Raw genomic sequence first — 21,447 nt, forward strand, 5'->3', positions numbered from 1 at the left:
GCAAGAAGAGATGGTAAACAGGTGAATCAAGTGAAAAGAGGTAATCTTGGTCTTTTTCCATAAAATAATATATATGGAGGAGGATAAAAGACACAAGCATGTGAATGTGACACCTCAAAGATGCCTTGAAGGACAAGACACACAAGTTGGGACCCCCTGGTGGAGCCACACAGAAGATGCCTAGGTGGGGCCCACATACATCATGCACCCACATGGAGCCTCAACGACCAAAGATGCTGAATTTCATGATATTTTGAGTCCTAATATTTCCCATTTTAAGAAATATCCAAAGAACATTTGATTTGGGCTAACTCTTTAGCCTAATCAAGTGATTATGTAAAACATGGCTCCCTCACCTATAAAAAGGGCAACCTTCTCTTCATTGGGGCAAGTTATGAGTGAGTGAGAATAGCTCAATTCCATAGTGACACACTCATCTTAGTGCCACACTTTCTCTTGAAGAAAGGCTGAAGTCTTGCCTCATCTTCTCTCTCCATTAAGGTGGCGGCGATTGCTCTCATGTAAGATATATGTTGCTAGTTTTATTTTCATTTGCATATCTAGTCCAATACTTGTCTCTAACTCTATCTCTATCTCTCATTATCTATCTTTAATACCACCACCACACTTAGATCTATCTCTAATTCTATCTTAATCCTCCTTCGATCTCTCTTGTTGTGTCCTAATTGTTTCATTGGAAGGTATTCAAGCAGCAACCTTGTCAATGTAATGGGTACAACCTTCTTGCGGGAAACAATTATGTGCACAAGGTTAGTAACCATATCTTCATCTTCCACAAGAATCTCTCTCTCTTAAGGTTTTCATTCTCTTCCACAAACTCTAGAATCTCCTTGCTACAGGTACTTCTCTCCCCGCAGTATCCTTATTGCCTAAGGGCAACAATAGGGCTTGGGAGAGAAACTCTCTTCTTCTTCTCCTTTCACTTCTTTCACACCTTTATCTTTGAACATACTAAGTATATCATTGATGAATAACTATAATCCACATAGAGGTAATTTCTTTCAATTCCATTCATTGCAATCTATTAGGGTCAACATTTGGATTAGTCGAAAGATTCACTTTCAACAACGCATAGTGTTTCTATTTGGTCCTGAAAGGCTCAACGAAATACTTCTCTCACCAGATCCCATCATACTACCTATTATTGACTATGAATTCTCTTTTGATGCGAATGTGGTTATTTTATTATGAATCAAGAGGATTTGTACTCACAACTAATCCCAATCTCTAGACAAAACATATACATTATAGTAAGCACAAAGCTACAGTTCCAAAGAGAAATCCGCGGCTTATTTGGACAACAAAGATTAAATATCATTAACTCATCCATTAACCCTTTTATCCTACCCATGATACGATATGATCGTAATCTCGATGTTTTCATTTTTGTTTTGTTCTGACTATCTTTCATGAGTTCTCTCCATCACGTGTGTGTTTGTAAGGAAAAGTGAGCAGCTTCTTTGGATACATTCCTTCTTTAGCTCTAGAAGCTATGTTATCTACATCTTAGCTCCTTCTCATAACCCTTGAGCTTCCTCACAAACTCTCACAGCAAGAGGCCCGGTGCCTTCCTGGAAAGACCGCCTACTTCTTGACAACGTACTAGAGGAAACTACCTAGCAAGTAAGATCAAACAAGGAATTCAAACTAGCTAATGAGGTAACCTGGTTTGGATTTTTCAATACCAATTCTTCATGAATTTGCGATCAGGACAATTGTACCATAATAGGAATCCCAGCGTCTTGGACCAAGGGAGATATCACTCAACCGAAGTAAGCATGAATCAAAGACCCCCACAACCCTTAGAACCCATTTTAGAGGAGAGCTTCTCTGACACTTTTTTAGAAAGATCATACAGCCTCATGACTGAGGATTCTAACAAGTCGAACCCTAAGGGAACATCTTCGATGGGGGCAGGTCCTTCTCAACTTGCATATGATGTAAAATTGTTGTATTTGAAGTTTCAATTTGAAAATGTGATTAAGGCCAAAATCTATAAGGATGGAATGGACTGCTACTGTGTTAAGTTGGAAAATAAGCCGAGCTAGTTCAGAGATCTTGTAGATGTTGCTTATGACGAGGATAGGTATTTTGACAGAGAGGGAATGATGTACCTAGTGGTTCATAACCCCTTTATTGTGGATAAATGGGGGATGGCTGGTACCAAGGACAAGGTAGACCACGAGCTGGCCGATGAGCCACCCAGAATGGAGAAGCAAAATGCGGTGCTCAACCACACTAATGAGACAGAGTGCCTTAGTACAGATAACACGTATGTGGGGCTATATAAGTTTAATAATGGAGAACAAACACTCTATTACAGATGTGATGAACCCCGCATCAAGAAACTGACTGACTGTAAAAACCTGTATGTTTTCACGTACACGGAAGGGAGAAGTATTTAGGTGGTCATAATAGACAAGTATGGCCAAAATTACTCTCTGATGGATCGTAAGGAATTAGAGAGATATACATATTTTGGGGGACCACTCCACCAATACTATGTAAATCCGGAAGAGGTGAAAACCACGACTACTCACACAAGACCTGAGACTGTACATGTGAGCCCAATGAGAACCAGCGTGGAGGAGCCTTTTGTACATGAACAAGTCCCAAACACAGGGCCTTAGGATCAACGAGGTCTAGGGCTTCCATGAACACACATAGGAGCAGTACTGTTCCTAACGTGACTTACACCACCAGAATCCGTCCGACTATTACACGAGATCAACTTGACAAGCGTATAGCGGATAGGATACCATTGGTAGTACCAAGAGGAGATTATGAACCTAGAGAAACTACACCAGGAGGACCAGGTGTTGTAAGAATGGTTGCAAAGGCCAGATGTATGCGACCATATAAGGTGGCAAAATTCGTACCCAAAAAGTATAGTGGATCAAGAGATTCGTATGCTCATGTTTCGATCTTCAAACAAGTGTTGAGAGCGGAACAGGTAACTAATTTCCATACTCAATATGAAGGTTTTGGTTTGACTTTAGAAGGGACTACTTTGACCTGGTTCCAAGCGTTAAACAGCTTGGAATTCTCAAGTATTGAGCAACTTCTCTGAGAGTTCGCTGAGCAATTCTTAAAGAGAGGAATCAAGCATAACACTATCTTCCATATTTATGCATTTAGACAAAAGGAGAAAGAAAAAGTGAAGGAAGCATCGCTTCATTTCAAGCAATACATAGAAAGATTCCCTGCTCGAGAACTACCTCAGGATGAAAGACTGTCAACCCTTTTCATAGAAGGATTGTAAAATGATACACTCAAAAAGGAAAAAAGGAGTTGCACATAAATGCATGTGTAACTTTTGAGCAAGTCACGAAAGAAGCATTGTATCTGGTAGATAATTGCAAGGCATATGGGGAGGTGACTGAAGACACAGATCAGGGAACAAGTAGCACCTCTTCAACCACACTAGTGAGTCCACAATGAAATTGGGCGGGCAAAACCCAACTGTGTCGGACTTTGATCAAATGATCGAGGAAGTGATCAGAAGGATAAACTAAGGAAACAGGACAAACCCGAACACACGACAACCACCTACCCAAAAATGCGACACTTGTGCAGGAGATCATCCAACCCAGTGGTGCAATCTTCAACAAATTCCATGAGTAAACACACCACGAGTACTGAAGTGGTGTGCTACCAAACAAAATGGATAAACCATGAAACCCACAAATGTTTCTATAATCGGAACTATGTTAGAGAGAGACAATTCGGACCACATGAAGGGAAACTATTTTCACCCCTCCAAGATACCAAGTAGGGCCAAATAATGCAATCCAAGGGCGGGAAAAACCTCAACCTGTGTTGGGACATCAGCCTCCTTTACCCCAGGAAAATAGGGCCATGGTACAAATTTCTCAACCCATAGAAACACCTTCTGATCAGAGTATGGTCTGGGTAGTCTCATATTGGGAAGATTTAGACAATACCTAATGAGAGAGGATTTGATGGGAATGCATCTGTTCCGGAGGGACAAATTCCATGGATAATTCCTGAAGAGATGCCCAAGCCCTCATACATAATGCAACCAACTAGAAACCATTACTTGGTTGATGAAAATATACTTATGTTCATGGCAAACCAGAACTACAAACCTCGGGGGCATCCTCCTATAGTAGGACAACCAATCGGGCCTCCACAAGCTTCTCCACCACCTGTAGGACCATGCTATGAATGTGGCAGTGATCATTGGGCAAGGGTTTGTTGTCCAAACAAAGGAGAACGGATTAAACTTTCTGGGTTCTATGAAGGATGTACAACTCATCATCTAATTCCACACTGTCCAAAAAACCCTAACAACAAAGGGAAAGCAACCATGAAAAAGAATGGGATTGTGCCAAGCTCAAGTGGATCAGAAACAGAATTGACCATTCCAATAAACGCGATAACAAGAGCCCAAGCCCATGAGGCTGCAAGGAATGCCCCAGCCAGTCGAACCGAGATAGAAAATTTGTTTGTCCAAACCCCTAGGAAATCCTGGAAGGCAAAACAAAACAAGATAAAAGCCAAAAGAGAGAAAGAAAAAATAGCCTTGGAAACCAAATTACTGCAAACAGAGGAACAATTGAGAAGGGAACGAGACCTTAAGGAAAGAAGCTAGGTAGAAAAACCATCGGCTATACCATCGGGAGGATCTGTCTTGGTGAACAAGGTTTTTGAACCTTTGGACATGATTTTAAAAGCTTACGATGCAAGGCTAAATCCTAACCAAACCCAAGAGGATAGGTGGTTAACGTACCCTCATGCGGGCTATGAAAAGGAGAGGCTAAAGATGTGCAAGGAGATCATTCAAGCCACTCAAGCGCTTATGGAACATCCAGTTCCGACTGCTCCAAAAATTGAGGTATTAATCAGTGAAAAAATTCAAGAGTTAGAGGGGCGGGGAATTGAAAAGGAAGACCAACAAGATTCTATAAAGGAAACCCCATTTGATACGAGGGTGGTAGCCAATACGATAGATGAATGTATTCACAAGCACCAATCCAAATTTCGGAAGTGGAAGAACAATGGCCTCAGGAGCTATGGGAACATATCAGGAATAGAAAATATGGAAGTGCTACACTTCTATCAGACCCTATCACAAAGATCCACTTGGAACATGAGCTCTACCCAAATGACATCCGATCATTGTATGGTGATGCACGTACAACGATATCAAAAGACAGCAAACCGCAATCATTGAAGACGTTATCTTCATTTATTGGTAACCATGAAACCGGATCGGAGGTGAAGAAAGTACCATCTGAATGGAAGGCCAATCCTAAGATGATGGATATCAAAACTCTTCATGAGCTAATGTCATCCCCTATCTATTGTACACTAACACTGTCAGAGCTACTACAGATAAGACCGCATCTTTGGGAGGAAGTCGGGAAAAATTAGGAAAAAATAGGGCTGGTAATTCCGCCGACCAATGCTTCTCCAAAAACACTAAAGACACAACCCTCAAAACAAGCTAAACATGAGCCTGTACCAGTGAACAAGGTAGGAGATTATTGTGAAGGTGAAGAAGGAATTACTACCCTAATGATGGAGTACAAAGAGGTTAAGTGGGTAGCAATATTGGATAGTGGGTCCGGAATAGCCATAGCCACTAAAGCAATGTGGGAAAAATGAGGAAAACCAGTTCTCCGAAAGACTAGAATGAAACTTCAATTAGTAGATGAGTATCTGGAGAGACCAATTGGCAGAGCAGATTGTGGTAACCTCTTACGGAATTGCATATGAACACACATTCGCTATTATGAATTTCAATGAGAGCTTTGACATCATACTGGGTAGTCCATTCATGCGTCAGCTCAAAATCGTACAAGATTGGGGTTACGACTATATCTATCTAAGGAACAAGGATGTCACTACGAAAATTAGTGTCACAAATCATAGTTATAGAGATGTAGAATGAACCCTAGGAGAAGACCTGAACTCCACAACTGACCAAAAAGGGGGAATATCTGCTTGGCTGCACAACAAAGCTCACCATTGAACAGGAGAATCTTCCAAAGGTGGTAGTTTAAACAGGGAACATTGCATTCCTGATAGGACTACACAAGACGAGGCATATGTGCCAGAGCCTTTTCCAAAGGAGATGTTTGAACCTTTTGGATGGCAACAGATACTAGCCACTCTTGATGTATGTATAAGCGAGGTGACCCTCACCAAATTCTGTGATGAGGAGGGATATGATATCATTCCATTCCAGATGATGGGTGTCAGCCTAGATTCAAAATTAGAATGGGAAGTCCCTGACGAGGAGGGGGTTGCCGATTGCCGGCGCATAGTGGATGAAGCCTCAGTAAGAGACCTTGACCATACAATTGAAGAAGCTTCCCAAGACTCGATGGATAAGCTGTTAGAGGACTACACAAACGACGAGCTTTCTAGTAGCTCAAGTCAAAACATCAAACAGAAGAATCGGCGGGTGATCTACTATGATTTTCCAAATCAAAATCTTCGAAGACAGTGCAAATATTGAGATAAATGCAGAAACAACCAAAACAAGACCAAAGAAGACTCGGTAACTTTGTTAACCGACAAAATGTAGTACATAGGGTTAGTAGAAGCAACTGATTGCCTCAAAGACGGGATATCAAAGAGGTACATGAAACCTGATTCAACCAAAACAAAAACGAAAAAGAAAAACACACAAAAACCAAAAAAGGAGAGCGATGTCAAGAAATCAATAAAGCTGTCCAAAATGGAGCGCAAAATCAAATACAATGAACTAAAATAAGCTTTGAAGGAAGTTTGAACAACAAAAATGGAAACTAACGAGGAATCAAAAGATGATAAATTCGATGCACCTTCCCACTATAAGAAGTATACTATTCAAGATAGGAAAATTGTGGTGCAAAAATCCAAACGAGATCCTAAAGAACCAAGAACTTCATATGATGGGCTTGAAAAAGCCAAATGCATTAACTTCGTAGAACCACGCGAGGAGCCTAAACCGGCATACATCGCCACTGGCGTCACTGATGAAGAAGAGCGACTTCTAGTCGATATGCTCCGACAATACAAAGATGTCTTTGCATGGTCATACCAAGATTTAAAGGGGATAGATCCTAAGATTTGTCAACACACAATACCCCTTAAGAGTGATGCCAGACCATGTAGACAATGTCCTTACACATACAATGAGACTTTTGCCAAGAAAATTAAGGAAGAGATAGACAAACTGAAGGATGCTGAGTTTATCTACGAGATAGAACATACCGATTGGGTGTCCCCTATTGTAGTAGTACCCAAAAAGAATGGCAAATTGCGTGTCTGTGTAAATCTTAAACAATTAAATGCTGCCACCATCAGAGACAACTATCCACTATCAATAATGGATCATGTTATTGAGAGGGTAGCTGGGAAAGAGGCCTATAGTTTTCTGGATGGGTTCTCAGGCTACAATCAATTGATAATTAAAGCAGAAGATCAGCATAAGACAACTTTTGCAACAGAGTGGGGCATATTTGCATACAAGGTAATGCCTTTGTGCCTGACCAATGCCCCTGCTACTTGCTAGAGACTCACAAGTCATGCATTCAAGGAATATCTCAGACAATTTCTAGAGATATACATGGATGATCTTTGTGTTCATTCTCATCGGAGAAGTGACCACATAACGCATCTGGGGAAAGTCTTTGAAAAGTGCAGAATGTATCGTATTTGTTTAAACCCTGAAAAATGTGTCTTGATGGTAAGACAAGATAAAATTTTGCGCCACATTGTGTCCATAAATGGAATTGAAGGTACAAATAATTTCCGCATTATCGAGACCAACAAAGATGAAGGAAGTGCAGGGATTTATGGGGCATTGTGGGTACTACAGGCGTTTCATATACATGTATGTTGTAATAGCTAAGCCGTTGTACACCCTCATTGTTAAGTTTGAATGGACAGAAGAATGCGAGCAGGCTTTCCATAAATTAAAGCAGCAACTAATTTCTGTTCCAATTTTGCAAGCACCTGATTGAAGAAAAATCTTATCTGTTCATGTTGATGCATCAGCCTATGCAATAGGATGCATACTAGCCCAGCCAGGAGAGAAGAAAATGGATTTTCCCATTTGCTACTCTAGTCGACAGCTAAACAACGCAGAGAAAAATTATATCACTATGGAAAGAGAAGGTCTGAGAATGATATATGCTGTCAAAAAATTTAGACACTACCTTCATGCAAAAAAAAATAATTGTTTTCTTCGTGGATCACCAAGCACTGCTATATCTAGTAAACAAACCTTGCAACATTGGAAGGATTGTTCACTGGTTTATCCTATTGCTTGAGTTTGACTTCATGGTAGTCGTAAAAAAAGAGACTACACACACACACATACGAGCTGATCATCTTTCACGACTGTTTCATGGGAAGCAGCTGACGATATCGATGATGATCTACCAGATTCGTATCTATTTAACATTAAAATGGTTCCAAGGTGGAGTGAAGAGGTCATTCCTCTACTCACAATCGGGTCATTACAGGTAGAAAGACAACCATCCATTATACATCAAACACAAAATCTCCAGCTTTTAGCAGGACAATTGTACAAGCACGGCAAGGATGGTATTTTGAGACTATGTATACAACCCAAAGAATCAGACTATTACCTCAAACTGGCTCATATACAAAATATGGGTTTTCACAATGGAGAAATGAAAACAGGCCAACGGTTAAAGAGACTGGGAGTCTACTGGCAAAACATGGAACACAACGTCTATACATATGTAAAACCATGTGAACATGCCACCCTGTTTTGAGTAATAAATGGAGTACTCACATAACTGAGTACTTAAAAAACAAGACCTTCCCAGAGGGATGGGGCAAGGCAAGAATGAAATCTGTAGAAGAAGAGACCAAACACTATCTGCTCATTGCCAACCAACTGTACAGGCGGGGAAAAGACAAATAACTACGGTTGTGTGCTATAAAAAGCAAATATTATGTTATCTTAGAGAAAGCACACTCAAGATAGCCAGGGGGACATTTCTCTGCTGATAAAACGGCAAAGCTTGTGCTACACTCGGGCATATGGTGGATAACCCTGTTTATGGATGCAGAGACCTATGTCAAACACTGTGATGAATGTCAAAGCACAAAACCACCCCTAAGGAGAGATGAAATGCCAGTAAGGCCAATGATGGGGGTATGTGATTTTCCCAAATGGGGCATTGACTTTATTGGTCCCATCATACCTCCAAGATATAGATCTCATGCACAATAAATCATAGTAGCAACATACTATATGACAAAATGGGTGGAAGCAAAGGCAACCCAAAAAAACAATGCACAATTTACAGCTCACTTCCTTTTCAAACACATCTTTACAAGATAGGTCTACCCATAGAAATATTGAGCAATAGGAGAACACACTTTTTAAACAATGTCATTGAAAGCCTCGTTCATGAATTCATCGATAGGTTATGATCATTAACCTTACAAGAACATGTATGTATGCCCCATTCTGCATCAACCTTGCCAAAACAATAGATTAGAGTAGTACAAAGTCACAAACTCTACAAACTAACAGGGCCAATGGGAGATTTCAAAACTCATCAAAAACCAAAAACCTTTCATTAGTAGACCCCAAGTAGTTGGCAAAATCAGGCAGCAGCAAAAGGTGGTGGAACATGGATTTCGATCCATGTTCCTCAAACCTAAAAATTAGATAAAATTGTATAGAAGCATCCGCAGGTGTCCAGGAACAACCTCCCCTAGCTGGAATTGCAAAATGCTTCCCAACATGGATCTCGATCCATGTAGTTTTTTTCCAAAATCAGGGCAGGATTGGCTCACTAGCTGGGGAATGCAAAAATATGACTGATGCTACAAAAAGAATCACAAAAATAGCTCATAGGATCATCAAATCCTCCTACTTTTCTACCTTTAGTCTACAAATGGTCTTTTGGCCATTTTCAGAGGAAAAAGGGTAGCATTCCAACAAAAACTCAGGGAAAGGACAAATGGTGGGACGCCAGCAAAACCCATGGAGTAGGGCTAAAAGCAGAGTTCTTGAGGAGTTTTCAAATTGCTTCTTAAGATAGTCTGGAGACTTGACACTCTCCTCAAAGCCTATCAACAAGGAAATGCAACTTAAAGGTGGTTTAGGATCAAAACCAAGCAAAAGATTACCTGCAAAGTGGTGCAATTTGCTTGAGTCAATTTTTCCCCTCCGATGAATTTAGATTCTGGTGGGATCTGAAAGGGAGTTGGGCAAGGCTGTGAATTATAGGCACAAAACATCAGGAATCAAGACAATAACAGATATCGGGTAAAAATGTGCCCAAAAGTGGTTCCAAAAAACAGATATGGTCAAGACGGAAAAAACACGACCATAAACTAAAAAATGGGGCAAACTAAGAAAAAAAAGGTCCAAATTTGAAAAAAATTCACCAATTTATTGGGAAGACCTATAGGAACATAGTTGCAAAGAAACTGTATCAAAATGCCTCTAAACATGGATCACGATCCATGTACCTTTTTGCCAAAACAAAGAAAATCCAATGCCATATGATCCAGTATGTTCAAAAAAAGCCAAGCCATGAAGTTTCAAGCCATTTGAATTTCAAAATCCACCTCAAAATGCCAAAATTCTCTAGCTCTGTAGAGAACTTCCAAAAATTAGCCCAAGTATCAAACCATTGATCCAAATCCCAAAATTTTTGGACCAAGGCACCATCTAGATGAACCCTACCAGATGGTATCATCGGATTCTCAAAATGTTGTCCAACATGGATCGTGATCCATGTACCTCAAACCCTAAATTCGGAGAAAATTTGCACCGTAGCATCTCCATATGCCCAGGAACAACTTCCCCTAGTTGGATTTTCAAAATTTCTCCCAACATGGATCGCGATCCATGTACCTTTCTACCAAAATTCATCTGTTACATTATGCCCTTGTGCCTATAGTAGTCCTAGATGCACTGGTGAAATCTGGTCAGATTTGGAGTAGTTTTGACAAAGTTATGCTCATTTTTCATTTTATGCTCAAAGTTTGCAACTTTTTGACAGTTTTGATCAATGGCTAAAACCTATTTTCAATGCTAAAATTGACCGCAGGATGCCTCGAAGGAAAGCACAAAGGGAGTGGAATGTTGCACCTTATGAGATAACAAATATCTCCTTAAATGAGAAGGATCATATCACCGAACAGGTACTCGAAGAAATTCCGGTTAACATAGATTTCAAGCGGTGGGACGAAGAAATAGTGAAGAGCACTATCTTCCCAAGGGAAATGTGGACACTACACCAAAAGCCAAAAGTACAAGAAGGGGGTAGATGCCTACAATTGGACAGTTTTCTATGGTTACCACCCTAGGGAACGGACTTCAGACATGCTCATAAACTCATAAGCTCTATTCAGTACAATGGGGAAGCCACTTTGACTGACAAAGATGGGGCAACCGTCAAGGTTAAGATCACAAAAAAATCAATCAATGAAGCTCTACACCTGCAGCAAAGGATGCACAATCTATTGCAAAAGACAAAGGAAATAGACAACGAAAAAGCTTTCCTAAAGCAAAGAAGACACAAGTTGACCTATCAAGATTCGATATACTCAAAAACTGAATTGTCGTTGTGCCTCATATCGCAATACTTCAAGCTGCAGAAGCCACTAGATATACAGAACCGCGGTTGCACATGGCAATAGTAATGACAATGGGCTTGGCAGAGAGAAGAGTTGTCAGTTGCAAATTTGGAAATTACCTCCTCGACAACATTGTCGAAGCAAACCTAAAGGGGAGCCAGAAAATCAAGGCATACATGAATGCGGGACCATTGCGACGCAAATCACCTACCAAGCATTAGGGATGATTGATGATCTACCACCCGTAGAAGCACAGATAGATCTGATTCACAAATCTAAAAGAGCAGTAAGACTGTGGCCAGACCTTCCACCAGGCCAAAACCAGAAGCTAAGCAAACAAGGCAAATCACAACCAAAGGGACTCTAATGGCGAAAAGATAGAGTCGGATGCTCAAAGTACCCAGGAAGCTAGGTCCCAACAAAGAGACACTCCCCAATCTTTCGAAGAGGATCACGACATCCAGTTCTCCCGGGGATATACAAGATTGAGGAAGAAAATTGCCCATGTGGCAAAAGCCATCCCAATAACTCACGCCAGGAGAACAATGGAAGAAGCACAAGCATCGAGGGAAAGGACCCTCCAACAAAAGCATGAAGAAAAAAGAAGCCAAGGAACAGAAGCTGATGATGAGAAAGAAGAATAAGAAGAAGAAGAAAACATTCTGTTGCTACATAGGTAGACAGCGGATTTGGAACAGATCAAGCAGCAAAAAAGACAAGAAGCTGAGGAAAAACAAGAGATTGCTAGCGCCATGTGGCAACGGACCCATAACGAGCTCAAACAAAAGATGGAGCTAAGGGAGAAAGAAGAGGCAGAAACCATGTGTTGCTGATCTAGAATCATTTGACGAATCCACTTGAACCAAAAACGAGGAAGATAACTCACAAGGAAAGGAAGAGCAAAACACGCTTGACCAGCATGGTCAGGAGTTTGATTCTCCCAAGGACACTGGGGTACCTTCAGAGACTGCAATGAACAAGAAAGAAAAAGTTGAAGACCTGCCAAAGCAAGGAGCGAAGAAGAGGCAGTTGGAAGAAAAGACAGATTAGGAAACGGAGGTAACACAACCAAAGCCTACCACAGTTTTAGCAGCTATAGAAGAACTGAAACTGAAGGAAAAAATGACATTAACACTGGGACATCAGATCAAGGTCAAAAAAGCAAGCAAAGGCCAAGATCACCTTGATCACAAGATGTAACAGAGGAGGGAGAAAAAATGATCAACTCATTTGACATTGATGCTCATTTAGAGAAGATCAAGATCTAGTTTCAACGCCAATGGACTCTCTACAACCTGCGTGAGCTAGAGCTGGAAGATACCAAAAGAGAGGAGTCTAGGGCAGCTGAAAACACCTTACAGCTAAAACAAAGAGTAGAAGAATTAGAGAAGGCATAACTACAAGTCCTATCCGAGTTGCAAAGAGAACAAGAAAATGCAGCCTACTTTTACAAGGAGGTGCAACAATTTAATGAGGCCAACTCTACACTGCAAGTTGAGCAGCAATGCCTCGAGGAGGAACTAACCAAAGAAAGGGAACATAATGAGAAGATGCAAGGATCATACGTTGTGGTTAGCAGGACTTTGACTCAGCTCTTAGCCACTCCCACCTCCTCAACCGCAACTACAAGATCAACCTCCCTGAACCAAAAGGTTAAATATCTGAAAGAAGCCCTGGCTCAGGAAAATTATGATAGACAAATCATGACAATAGGACATAGGGCCCTACAAAGAGCCAAAGACAAAGAAGTTGAAGAATTGAGGAAGTAGTTGACTGAGGTACGAGGGGACTTGGAAACTTTGAGGGCCAATTAGGCAAAGCATCAACAAACATCCCCAATAGACTTTAATCAAGCAGGAGGATTTGAGCTATCCACATTCGAGGTTCACCAAACAGAGGTGCCAACTACAAGCACTAGAAAAGCAACACAGGAATCTACAGATCTAGCCATGACATTCACTTTGGATTCGGCCAAGGAAGAAATTCAGCGTTGGATCTCGAAGTCAAAGATCCCTCACACAAAACATATCTGCAGTATGAATTAAAAGTGCTAGAATCGACTGCCCTCCTTATGCTCACTCCAGATGAGGTGGTGAAAAACCTCGGGCATGAGATGATCGCCTTGCCATTGATGCGGTAGGAGGCTAGATTATGGCAGCAAAGAATGCTACCAAAATTTGAACCAAACAGCCGAGGGGATTACAGGGATGTTCTTGTCACTGCAATTCAGATTCAGACCATCATTGACAATCAAACCCTTTGGAGAAAGAAGTGGTTTGAGCAAAGACCAACAGATGAAACCTACTACAAGAACGCTCCACACACCTCAGGATCAACCCAACTTACTGTCCCATCAATAGACGACAATCCTGGGACAACTTTTACTCTTGGCAAAGCAAAAGGTCGTATGTGCTCAACTAGCCATTTATCACAAAGCCAATCAATAACAACCCACTATCCAAGAAGTATATGGTTTAGACTCTCAAAGGGGTGATTAACATGATGAAAGAGACCCCGAACCTCGCATGCCAGATGCTCGTGAAATTTGCCAAGATGCTAATCACCTTCATAATGGCTTTCAACGATATAGAGGTAGCAAAGCATCCCTAGCAAATTTTTGTGGAAGGCACAAGAGGACTTTGCTGGAATATGGAGATATAAATCCCAAGCAAGAACGTCATCATGGGATTCTATGCAAGAGTCATGTTCCTGCCATCCCACTACATGCAAACTTTTGAGGAGGCGCTTATGACCGGCTTCTTTGAAGTGTACTCCTCCATATTCAATCCCATGACAAAAGATCTGCCAGCACGCCATATAGGATATCAAAGTACTCTCAGCAACAACCCTTTTAGAGAGCTGGCCATAAAAGTAGAGATTGAGGCAAGAGCGCAAAAGTTCAGGCACCTCATTGCAAATTGCACATCCTAGGGGGAATGTTTGGTGGATCCAGAGATCTGATACATGATAGGTGGATGAACACCCAATCCTGTAACACTCACTCAATTTTTTGAACATAGCCGTGTTATTCAGCTAATGATGATTTGTAACTGTAATATAGACTATACTCAGAGACAAATTGCACATCCTAGGGGGAATGTTTGGTGGATCCAGAGATCTGATACATGATAGGTGGATGAACACCCAATCCTGTAACACTCACTCAATTTTTTGAACATAGCCGTGTTATTCAGCTAATGATGATTTGTAACTGTAATATATTTTGACATACCCTCTCAGCTTCTCTGAGTCTACGCCTCTTGTAAGTGGCCAAATGGCCGTGGGAAATTTCCCTTAGCCTTTAAGTCAAAACCCTTAGTTTTAGAAAAATGAGATATCATTAGCTTGAAGGAGTTTTGAACGTTCACTGTGAGAGCTTCTTGCTGCTACAAATTGTAATCCTCTTTTCTCCTGGACTCGTATTCAAAATTCATTTCCAAATAGCACATTGTGTTCCTTGTCTCTTGCTCTACAATCTAAGTATAACCATTCTCAATTCTGTTGTGGTTCGATGTGTTGTTTGTGACCTAAATGCATTGATTTGAAGGTTAAAATGGTTTTTTTTTAATGTTCTGACCATGGATAAGTGTTTCTATGCTTACGGGGGAACTTTCCGAGTAGTTCTGTTTCAGTTTTCTGCATATTTTTTGTGATGGATTGTGATTTATGTACCTTCCTAGATGGTTGAAAAACTTGGTAGTATTGTGCTCCTAGGTGTTGTAATACTTCTCCTTAAGTTTCATTGCATTCCAAATTTGTTTGGATGCCAAAAAGGCGTGATGACCTAGGGCAGTGAGATTGGACGCATACTGATTTTCTGACTAGGAAGTGGTTGATTTGCTTTTGTCATAGTATGAGTAGCCCTTTGATTTCACTTGGGTGAGATTGACACTCTCATTTAGTCTCCATGTACCATCCGGAGTCGCTTCCTTGCATATTGACATTATGTAGTACAAAAGAGCTATGCTGCAAATGTTCGTTGACGGCGACGAGCTAACAACAAGTCTTGATGGGAATAGGTATTTGTTGAAATTTGAGAGCAGATTTCCTTTTGAGTACTCGAAGCCGAGCTTCCTATTGGGCTTCATCAATAACCTGCTATCATTTTATCTTTCTTTGCTTAGCTGCATGCATCTTTTCAAGCAATTCATTGATTAGTGGAAAATTGTACTTCTTTAAACGGCATCCGCTAATCCAATTAGCCATTGGTTCACCAGCTAGGGTGGACAACTTAACTGCTCCACTTGGAGACACGTCCACAATGATAAAGGGTCCGTTTCCCTTTTTCTTAAACTTGGGAATGTGTTGCTTAAGGGAATAGACTAAAAGTAAGTCCCCTTTTTGGAAGATTTTTGTAACTAGGTGGGAATCAAAAGACTGTTTTTGTTTCCACTTTTGTGCATAGATGTGAGATATAGAAATTAGCCTTTGCTCATCAAGCTTTCCTAAATCTTCAAGTCTCTCTGATAATTCATGTCCAGTCCACTCAAGATTCTTAGCTACCCTTAGTGTCGACAATAGATATTCTATCGGCAGTATGTCATCAAGACCATAGACAAGGTTAAAGGGGGTAGCATTTAAAGATGTTTTGAATGAAACTTGATAAGCCCATAGAGCAGCATGGAAATTCATTTCCCAATCTGTCCTTCTTGAACTAACCACTTTAGTCAATACCGAGCTAAGAATTTTATTCTTATGCTCAACTTGTCTATTTTCTTGTGGGGGTGATAGGGAGCTGTTTTGTTATGAATGACCATAAACTCATCAAGGAGATACTCAATTACCTCATTGAGGAAATGAGTTTCCCTATCAATGACAATTTCTATTGGCAGCCCATATCTTGTGAACACGTACTCATATAAGAATGCGGCTATGGTTCTGGCATTATTCTTATGAGTTGCTTTAGCCTCGGCCCACTTAGTAAAATAGTCTATAGCTACAATGATATATTGAGCTTGGGTTCTATAAGCAGGTGGCTGTATTGGCCCAACAAAGTCTATAACCCATTTTGCAAAAGCTCTAGCCCCCACATCATTGGTCTTAAAGGCAGCATATGCTATCTACACGAGTTGGCATTTTTGCTCGTTGACATGCATCACACATTTGAACATATTTTTTGGCATCCACAAAATGTGTTGGCCACCGGATGCCTGCCATTAAGATTGCTCTTATGGTGGTCTCACTAGAAAAGTGACCTCCAGCTAATCTAGCATGTGCTTGTTCTATAACGGGGATATATTCATCTTCATTTGCACAAAGATGCAATGTTGATCTTTCCTCTCCGATACAATTGGTTTCCAATAAGAGCATAGTCTCTTGCTTTTATTTCAATTCCTCTTTGGTGGCGTTTACTCATATCCTCAGGAAATGTTTGGTTTGATAAGTAAGTAGCTAGATAGTTACTCCACTTAGGAACAAGTGATATTTGGAACAATGTCACATGAGGTATGGGTGCTTGTTTTTGACATTGAGGACATTGTTTTACAAATGAGTGAACATCCCTCCTCACAGTTGGCCAAAATACTCCAAGTCTCAAGATTCGTCGCATAGTTTGGTCTTCCGCAAAGTGAAGTCCTACTACGATAATATGTGCTTGACTTAGGTATTGGGTTTTCTCCTCAGGATTAATGCATAAAAGCAATATTCCATCTAGGTTTCTTTTGTACAACCTTCCTGCTAGTAATTGATACATAGCCAATTGCTCAATTAATCGAGTTGTAATAGAGAAGTGGTATTTGAAAATCCACTTGAGCTATGGTCATCAAGGATACCATGCTTTCCGACCATCGAGGTATCATTTCCACGGAGAACAAATATGCATATGGTAGATCATCATCTACTCCCTTAGGTGGTTCTCTTGAAATAATCCTTGACAAATGATATGCTCTTTGATGAGTGGTGCCCTTTTTCACAATACAGTGAAATCAAATTCCAAAAGAATGATGAACCATCTCATTATTCTTCCTGTGCTGCATGGTTTGTTGACCAAGTACAATAAGTCTTGGTGGTCCACAAAGAACACAAATGTGTTAGCTAATAGGTAATGTCTATACGTTTTTACGGCATAGATCATTCCTAATCCTTCTCTTTTGGTGGTTGTGTAGTTTTTCTTTTCCATATTCAACTGTCTGCTAGCATAAGAAATAGGAAAATCAATTTTCTCGTCTCCTGGTTGAGCTAGGATACACCCAATGGCAAAATTGGAAGCATCTACATGTATGTGGAATATCTTATTCCAATATGGTGGTTTCAATATTGGAGCTAAAGTGAAAGCCTGCTTAAGCTTCATAAAGGATTCTTCACACTCATCAGTCCATTCAAAGAGTGTAATTAAGCTATACATGGGTTTTGCAATTATAGCGTACATGTAAATGAACCGTCTGTAATATCCACAATGTTCCATGAATGCTTGAACCCCTTTGACTATTTTCGGTCTAGGCAAATCAACAATAACATTAATTTTATCCATATCACTAGCTATGCCATTTTTAGACACTATATGTCCAAGAATTTTTTCTTGTCTACCCATAAATGTGCACTTTTTAGGTGGGCACTAACCTAGCCCCCAACAAACTTCAACTGGACAAAAACTGCAATCCGTAGCTTTGATCTACAATCTAGAAAGACGGATAGGCTCTATAAATCAAGCACTATGTGACTGTACACTGACATCCACTTTCGCCACATGTCACTTACTGCCCTGTCCGACAAGAATCTGCAACGCACCGTACCTTCAAGCTCCAATAACTTGGGCTCTATAGCTCGGTTTGATGAGCCGTCTGGACTTGCTGCTTCAACACCTCAAAGCTCTACATTTGTGGACCCAAAGACTGCACCTTGCACCTCCTTCATTTGCTCTCCAGATTAGCCCTTTCTGGGTCCTTTCTTGGCCCATAAACTGCATCAGCCATACATGTCCTCTGCTACTTGCCTGCTCATGATCTTCATAGCTACTCTAGCCCTTTGCCATGCTTCTGCTAGCCTGCACATACCTATCCATGCCATCTTTGACACACTTTGGATGCACCATCATTGCACACCGTCTAGTTGAGCATTTATGCTCAACCGAGAAAAAGCTTTATTCTAGTTCTAACTACAAAACCTGACACACACTATGAGAAAACCAGAACCATATGTACACAGTCTTATTCTCCCTATTGCCAAACCTTCAAGTGGGTTTCCCCATTCCCTACATCACATAGTTTCGACCTGGATCAAACACCTACCATTGGTGTCTTCCACCCATCTGTAACTGCTCACCATAGTGCGGTACCCCAGCACAAAGACCATCATGTGTGTAGGCTGCCCATAGCCTACCTTCAATACTCCATGCATCCCTCCACAAACTATCTACTCCACACCAAGCAACATCAAGCATATCATCAACCAAAAAACATGTACCTGACACCAAGATCCAACACATGTCTGACCCTTCCTCCTAACCAAATAAAGTGGAGGTCTCAACCATAGACCCCTGCACCTGTTGAACCAACCACCACATAGTTGTATCTACCACCATATTCATCAACCATAACTCACATACCTTCACTGGAAGCAAAGCCACTTTTTGGGATTCTCCTTTATCCACCACTAGACATGTCTGCCGCATCAGAATCTCCACCGTGTTTGGAAACATAACCTCCTCTTTGGCCACACACTCAATTCTAGCATCATCAAGCCCTTCCTCATCAACCAGCCCTTCAAGGTTGATCAACACCACCTGTTCTTCAAGCACCTCTTCCACCGCTGCATCATGCTCCACCAAGGAAGAGATAAACTAGTTCTCTCTTGCACCATCCTTGTTTTCCTCCATAGGCACAACTGCTCTATCTCTTATGGCAAAATTCTGCACCTGTTGCACCACCATGGCACATTCCACGGCTACTTTCATCAGCACAGCCATTATCATGGCATCACACTCTACCTTTACCTGCATATCATCACCTGTAGGCCTAAACTGCTCCATTCGGTCTTCATCAAGCACATCGGCTTGCCCTGTTCCTTGCTCTTCTTGCACATGGACTACTACCATATCACCAAAAACATAATAAGGCCTTTACCTTTACCAGCTCAAGTTCGTCAGACTCCATCTCCTTGTCATAGGATGTGGACTCATCCACTCTATTCTCCTCGCTTGTCTCCCAGCTACACGAGCTTGTATCTTCATAATCATCGGCAACATATACCGACTCCATATCTGCATCTTCATCCACTTGTTGCTCCACAAAAGCTTGACCACAAGGAGATTTTGTACCCTTATAATTATACTCTTGGACCTTGATTTTGCCTACACATAACCCACCTTTACTCCTCTTAACTTCTCTCCTTGTACCTCGATACTTAGCCTTCAATTCCACTCTTTCCAAAAAAGTTGTTCCCAGAGAAAAATGTTGCCCCTCAAAATAGAATCTTACCAAGCACCTTTTATAAAACCTCTACCTCCTCCTCCTCCCTTACAAACACAATTCACCAACACCACCACTGATGAGCTCCTAAGAGCGAAACACATTTGGTGGTACTCTCCCTATTTATAATACTCCATTTTTGATTACCTGCTATTTTGGAACCCATCATTTTACTAATCTTAAGGAGTCCATTCTCACGCTTGAGTACTTGTTATTATTTTTAAAAATACGAGTGCATTCTGCTACCTTTTCATGCAAACTTTCCACAAGAATAGGCTTTACCTCCTTAAGCTGCACTAAAAGCTCCACATCTGCTACCACTTTTACACCTTGGTTCACCTCAACATGGAGCTTCTCCTCATTGACAAGCTTGTCCACCCTTGGCACATGCACATCACAAACCGAAAACCTCCAAGGAACATAACCAGCCCAAAGGCCTTACCTCAACGGGCTCTACACTTCAAGCACTTGGAATCACCTTTGGTCAGACCAAAGAACACTTTGCTACCTCCACAATAGGCATATAATGTGTCAGCTTCAACACGCCCAACTCCAGTATTTGCTTTACCTTTCTGCTCTTCATCTTGGCTAGATAGACCATGTCTTCATATGTATCAGCACCGTCCTCCACCTTTTCTCTAATCCTTGGATGCATGCACTCTAGCAACTTTGAGGGGATAATAAATTTGTGAGCTTTTATTTTAGAGCTTTTTTCAAACAAAAAGAGAATTTTCCATTGCATGCTCAAAAAAACAATTTTCATAAGTGGGAGGGGAAGCTAATTGAGTACTACCTATGAAAAATGTGAGGAGAATGATAGTCAATGGAGCTTGAATGATGTATAGATAAATATATATATATATATATATATATATATATATATATATAGAGAGAGAGAGAGAGAGAGAGAGAGAGAGAGAGAGAGAGAGAGAGAGAGTCAAGAAGGGGTTAATTTCTCCTATGAACTTACAGAAAATATACATATAGAAGGGTATTTTAAATTGAAAAAGTAAAAATTTTGGTACATAAGGGGTCTTTTTATTGAGAAAAGTGGTACATAAAGGGTCTCTATATAATTTAAAAAATTTAGAATAAGGGGTTTTATAAATACCTCTTGAACACACGTGCTATGCAAGATCTCTATATAGTGACCCCCCCGAGCAATCACTCTTGTAAGTCCATATAATGCCTCTATTTTGGCATGTGAGGGGTTTCCTCACCTTCAGAGGGTGGTCTTGTTATCACTCTCGAATCACTAAATGGGATTTGCCTCGTCTAGGCTTACACGTGCTACACTATGGACTCTTTGGGTTACATGCTTTGCAACCATGGTTTTTGGGTTGTTCACTTTACCATTTATTGTAACAATATGGCCCTTGTAGGCCTTTGAGCACGTTATTGGGCAATAATTGATTGGTTCCTTTGGAGCAAT

This window comes from Adiantum capillus-veneris, chromosome 28, assembly GCF_014529385.1.
Source record: "Adiantum capillus-veneris isolate H3 chromosome 28, ASM1452938v2, whole genome shotgun sequence".
Lineage (NCBI taxonomy): Eukaryota > Viridiplantae > Streptophyta > Polypodiopsida > Polypodiales > Pteridaceae > Adiantum > Adiantum capillus-veneris.